Consider the following 6,658-nt stretch of genomic DNA (forward strand, 5'->3'; position numbering starts at 1 on the left):
CGCAGCCTCCCTCTGTCCTGCTTTTCCATGGCTGGCACAGGAATTGAAGATAGATGGAGGAAGCAGACAACAGCCAGGTTTCTCAGCTATGCAGCTAGACCTGCGAGGAGTTTGTGTAAGATTCAGATTTTATCAAACAAGTGCTGATCCAAATGACAGCAAAAAAACCCTACTTGTTTCTTCAAACTCTCGGAAAAAGCTACAGCTGAAGCTCTTGTAGGTTTTATCATGCACATTACAAGCAAACATTTTCAAAAGCAGTCATTGATTTTGAGTGGCTCCACTTCAAAATGAGCATCCGTTCTTCCAAATTAAAGATACTCAATAGATCTGTAAAAATGGCCCAAGGCTGAGTAGCACTGGACATCAGATTTTGGAGCATCCAAAAATCAAAAGATAATGTTAGCCTGCATGTATATACAAACAATAAAAGACTTTTGTGTACTTGCTTAGGAAATACATTCATTTTCCAGAGATGCTAACAATACATGATTTTTAAAAAACTTCTCTGTGGCATTAAATGTATGAAATGCCACTAAGATACTTACTTTCCACTGTAAACAATCACAGCAGAAACATTTCCGTACACTGTTATTCAGCTGATTTGATGAACACATGCTTGTTTCCTTGCATTTCTGTTTCTAACTCAGCTTGGTATGAACAGAGACACATTCCATGCTGGCACACACAAATGAAAATGTCATCGATTCCAGCGGTGCTGAGCCTGCTACTTACTGCCAAACAGTAGGAATGTGACCCATAGCACTTTTTTTCAGCTACATGTGCACCAAAATCATTGATTTAATTTGTCAGAAAATATATGAGCACAGGATTACTTGATGCAACCCTACAGTAACTCCAAGCGTAGCCTTTTTTCCACACAGATTAAAGGGCAGTATGTGACCTTTCAACCCTCAGAGACCTACTACCCTCATGAGATTTTCCAGGAATTAAAATTCTCCTGTGAAAATGTACATGCCTCTGTAAAAACACATAAAAATTTCACCTGCCCCAAATTAATCTCTCTTTTATTCCATCCACCAGCTGTGTCAGCAATGACTCCTGAGTCCCTTTCAGGGCGGAAGATGGCAAGGCTCATGCAGTCTTTCTGCCCGTTATGTTCTTTGGCACAATCAGTGCTGCCAATCTCACAGACAAATGCCAGTTGAAAAATCATGGAACAACAATCCAGAACAAAATGGCCAACACGGGAAAAAGGCCCTTTCTCCATCTTGTTTCAAGCTTGCGTAAGGAAGTAATAATCCCATTTGTGTTCAGGAGCCTTCCCTGAAACAGGGAGAAGCAGTCTGGCTTTCCCGAGCCTTGGCACAAGCACAGAGGACAGCTAAATGCAAAAGTTCAGAATTCAGTTCAAAACACGAACATTTCCTGCATATCAAGATGAAAAGCACCAAGACCTGATTGGATTTAAGATGACTCTTTGCAGAATAAGAAACAAGAAATCTGTTCCCATAATATATAAGAATAAGAGGAAATCAATTTAATCTTAAAGCTGACACAACCAAACAGAGGTAATAGTTATTAAACCAAATTAGGCTACAGGGATTCCTGCCACAGCACACTGACAGAAGTTCTGTATCACCTTCAGTGATAGAAATATCAGGTTACAATACTAGTTTGTTTTCGGGGGGGGGGCATGTATTATTTTTAGTATTTTCAGTGGATAATGTTCAAAGAACAATACTGGCATGCATGTGGCAGAGAGAGTCTGCCGCTTCTCCCTTCAAGACCAGGGAAAAAGCCTTTTACCACATATTATTCTACACCCACAGACATGGTCTAGGAAAAAGAGTAACAGCTTGGGACTGTATTACCTTGTCCACAGAACTCCCTCCAGAGAAGAAAACATCTCTCAGTGGAGAATGAAAGGCACTTGCACCCCAGGAAAGCTCTCACAGCCATACCTCCTGGAAGAGAAACTTTCCCGGGAAGACAGAGCCAGTCTGAAAACTCCAGAAAACACTGAAGGACACCATTTTACCAGTAGAGCTGTCTGTCAGACCTTGAAGCCAAAAATCTCGATTTCCACATCAACCAACCCCCAGGGTAGACCTGAAGGGAGACTCCTGCACTGCATGTGTGAGACTATCTGTTGGTTAGTTTGTGGCAGGAAGGAAAATGCGGAGGGTGTCCAAGCAGCAACCCCTGGGCCTTAGGGACGTAGAGGAAAAAAGGTAGGCAGAATATGACTCTGCATGACAGAAAGGGAACACAAGAAACATCTAATACACCACTTAGAACGGTGCACTAATCAAGCGCATTAATGAGTCATTAGCGAGCATTATGAAAAACGGCGCCAGTGTTAGTAATTCCTGTTTGTCTCTGATGAAGCAGAAGTGGGATCAGCACAGCTCTTCTAGGCAGTCCAGCAAGAGAGAGCATTTCCTTACGATTTACCTTCCCTTCTTGCACACCCAAAAGGCAAAACAAAAATCTGGGTCAAACATCCTCTTTTATCAGCTATAAAATCTCTCACTGCAATGTGACCATTGCACTAAACTACTACAACATTGTAGTAGTTTGCACAAACAAAAAGCTTGTCATCTGGGTTATCTCTTAAAGGCAGACTCAAACTTCATTCTTCGTGAGATACTGATAAAAGCTCCAGGGAAAAGGGCTAGAGACAGTAAACAACAATTTTATATGACTAATCCAATATAATCCTATGCTGTGTAAAAAGACCATCTGCATGGATTCCCACTGAATTGCTTTAATAACAGCACAGCAAGCCTCTGGCTGTCATGCTGAGGAAATGCTCTTTCACACTCAGGCTAATAATTCCAAAAGATTACTTCCTTTTTCTTTTTTTTTTCCCCTTCTCTGTTTTTATTAAAGCTGTTAGCCACTTGCTCTCCCATTTAATTCCCTATTAAGAGATCATCCATCAAACCCGTGAAGTGACAAGGATCTGCACTAGAAGACATCTGCAGATTCCACATTGATGGCCCACTAGCTACAGAGAGGTCACCCTCCCTCTGCAAAAACTACAACCGATTTTATTGCATCACTGCAGCGTGCAATTACTGTCGAAGAAGAGAATGGCAAGCTGTCAGCTGAGGCATAATTAAACCAATTTCAGCTGCAGCACCTTCCCCTCTGAGCGACGCTGCTTTTTGCATCACGGACCGAGCAGACCACAAAGGGGATCTCCAGGTGGCACGCAGAGCAGCCGTGCCCGTGAACGCTGCGCAGCTGTTTAGGACAGGAAGTGGAGATGACTGCCACCTCCAGCTGAGCCACAGCTAAGTCAATAAGGGCTTCACACCCAGGGAGAGAAGGAAATCCACGACTACGCTCCATTTTCTGCTCTGAGGTCAGAGGGAACAGGTTTTCCCCTCTGCTGAGCGGTGGTCGTCTCAGGGAAGGAAGTCCGACCTCTACACGAATCTGGTCGAGGCTCAGGAGGATTCAGACAGATGAAGCACCTAAGAAACACTAGTATTTCAGGTTCATCCAGGACGAGCCTATTCCAAGTGGACGAGATTAAACGCGTGGCGTGTGTGTAGGTTATGAAAGGCATGTGAGAGGAACTGGCTAGTGTTTGGGGTTATGAAAGATCAGAGGTTACGAAAGACCTTGGCAGTTATGAAAGATGAGCCGAGAGTCTGATCCAGCAAAGCAGAGAGCAGCCTCGACCTGCTCGGAGGTGAACAGACGTTCAAAATCACCCAGCAGCTCACAGGAGGAAGTTCATGCTGCATGGCAGGTCTAGGCTAAGGAAGGCTTGAAAAAACTTCAGAACAGTAATAAGAAATTAGTCATCACCGACTAGGAGAATGATGAAGAGAAATATTTCCATCTGTTTATAGGCCTTACAGGCAATTGTATTTTTTTGCAGAGTATTTGAAAGGTCAATACTAGCTGCAGCCACTGATTTTCTAATAAGTATTCTTTCCTGGCTTTTTAGTTCTGTTTTAAATCTTTTATCTGCATGAGCCACGTAGCTTGAATGAATCTGTAAAAACCAAGGGTTTATTCAGTTGATATTTTAGCTTCTCAAGTTCATTTTACTAATATTCTACCACCAGAACAAAGAGAATGTTGGAGAAATTTTACTGAGCCAGATGGAGTTGCTTATTTTCCAAATGCCACTCAGACATCACTTACAAAGAGGACATACTCCTGCTTAGAAAAATACTGAGGAGAGCACTTCCCCCCTTTGCAACAGTATTTCTCTGCGATGATGATTTTCTACAGTTACCTTAAGTGAGGATATTTCTGCATCCTGCCTACCACACCATCATTCACACGACCCTGTTTTTAAAGCATGAGTTAAACAGACCTTTCAAATGCCCCTGTGGCAGCCTAATCACAACAAATCTCCAGCCACTGCAGCAGACCTGAGACACAAGGGGGGAAACCATCTGCTCTACATCAGAATAGTACCTAGCCGGTTTCAGCAAAAAGTATAGACTGTTTTACTCTTGGCCAATTCAGTAACTAAAACTTCATCTTTCAAGGAAAAACACAGAAAACACTTTTATCGTGGTCTGAGATGCTTCCTAGAATGCAAAGCCATGGTTAGCTGTAGATTTTCTTATTTACCAAAGTTAAAGCTACATCTCACCAGTACACACAACTCCCCAGTAAATATGTTTACCCATCTGCCCCAGCACAGAAACTCTCTAGGGAAGGTCCTGAAGCCACCTCAAGCTATGCTGAGCGTGGTATCAATAAAAAGCACACATTTCTAAAACCTGGAGGAAACCAAGATTAAGGAAGAATCCAGAACAATTCTGTTCTATACTATTCCAAATTATACCACGTTTGTAGGGTTCTTGCACTTAATGAAACTAGTCTTACATGAGGACAAAGCAGATACAAGGTCAGAGGAAACGAGTGACTTAGAAGCAGAATAAGCAGTCAGCAGAAGGATTGACAAACGTTTGGTGAGGATTTCTTCAAGCAAAATTTCATAATTTCATACTTCAAACAAACTTTAAAACTTTGGGTAATAGCTAATTCACCTTCTCAGGGTTTGTTACTGTTTTTTCTGATTCAAAATGGGGACTAGAAAATGTTTTGCTAAGTAGACCGACAGCCTTGCTGTCTTTGTGGTATCCACTGCCACAGTGCAGCTTAGAAATTTAAAGAATGAAGCTGAATTCTTGCACTGCAATCCACAAAGTTTTGTCACTTATCTTGGAAAAGGTCCGAGCCTTTTATTTTAAAAAGCGTCTATTATTTTTGTGAACGATGTATGGCAGGAGTGTTATGTCCCTCTCATCCCAAAGTCATCTGTGTCCTACAAGATAAACAACTAAATAAAAGAAAATAGATCTAAACTTAGGGTCTGTTAGCTTAGACAGAACACCCAAGCCAATTAAACATAGCCTAGTCCAAAGAAAATTAACAATTTATTTTGTGTTCACATCAGGGATAGTAAGTGGTAGTGTTATGAAATTTTCTTAATGCACATATGGCCACCACTAAAGCACCTCTGTTCTACCCCTTGGGTACCTTTGGGTCACTGAAACTGAAACCTTCGACCACAAAGCAGGTGCAAAAAGACAATAACAAATTTCATAGACTCGATGTACTTAACGCCTTTTTCAAAACGCTATGCTGACAGACTCAATCCCTGGACTTTCTTTTGTCCAATTCAACGCCAAGTGTGCATCAGAACAAGTCATTTGGAAAAGCCTCGCTTTGGCAGATAAAGTGTATGTTCCCAACGCTCACTCGGTGTTATAAGTATTACAGACTGGTCACTCTATTGCGTAAGTACGCATTCATTGTAGGCCACCCTTCTTCTACAAAGTGGATCTAGAATCAGAATCACTCAGCTGTCTGCCACTGGTCCCCTGCTCTGCTGGCTCAAATGCATGGTAATTTGGCTTATATGGTTTCTGGACAGTAGGTTCTTAATTCTCTTCTTCTCATCCCTGACAAATCCAAAATGACATACAAAGACAAGTGAAAAATCTAAAGGGCAATGTATTTGTTACCACACACTTTAATTCCCAAGCACTAACAAGCTGCTCAAATTAAAAATCTGTTGAACTGCCTTTCTACTGCCGAGGCCACTTTTCCCACACTTTTCCCCCTTTATTCTGGAGATGGCCGATGCTAACCGTCAGCTTTCCCCGCGGCAAAGCCCCGGTAACGCTGACGGCCGGCCTCCCGTTCCCCGGAATCGCCCCTCGCCTCGGACGCACAGGCAGGCCCCGGGCCTCCCGGCCCCGGCTGACAGGCCGCTCCCGCACGCAGCGATCGGGAGGCAAGGGCACCGGGACCCCCGAGGGGCCGCTCGGGCCTGAGGGAACGTTATCTGGGAGAAAACAATAACGCCCCAGCCCCAGGCTGGGGAGCCCGGCCCGGCCCGGCCCGGCCCGGCCGGCGGTTACGTCCGCGGCGCCATGTCAGGCGGGGCGGCCGGGCCACGGCCACGGCGATGGCGACGGCGCGGGGCGGGCCGGGCCGGCGGCCTCCCCGCCACATCCTGCCCTCCGCGGCGCGGCGCGGCCTCGGCGCTCCTCTCCGTGGCCCCCCCCCCGTCTCTCCCGGCCCTTCTCCGCCCCCGGGGCTCACCTAAAGTCAGCGCCCAGCAGCCAGGCGCCGCGCTGCAGCCCGCCTTCCCCATTGATCGCGGCGGCCGCTGGGCCACCTCCCTCCGCCCCGCTCCCCTCGGCGGGGC

The 6,658-nt window shown here is 45.0% G+C and overlaps 1 protein-coding gene across 2 annotated transcripts in view; it reads right to left on the reverse strand.

Annotated features, from left to right (window-relative positions):
• MPPE1 (metallophosphoesterase 1) overlaps positions 1–6,626 on the reverse strand; it is a 43,008-nt gene extending 36,382 nt beyond the window's left edge. For both annotated transcript variants that reach the window (XM_076329994.1, XM_076329998.1), the window contains exon 1: positions 6,553–6,626. The gene's annotated coding sequence lies outside the window, so the exon portion shown is untranslated. The remainder of the gene's footprint in view (positions 1–6,552) is intronic.
• Positions 6,627–6,658: the final 32 nt, after the last annotated feature.

The sequence above is a fragment of the Aptenodytes patagonicus genome, chromosome 2 (assembly GCF_965638725.1).
Source record: "Aptenodytes patagonicus chromosome 2, bAptPat1.pri.cur, whole genome shotgun sequence".
Classification (NCBI taxonomy): Eukaryota; Metazoa; Chordata; class Aves; order Sphenisciformes; family Spheniscidae; genus Aptenodytes; species Aptenodytes patagonicus.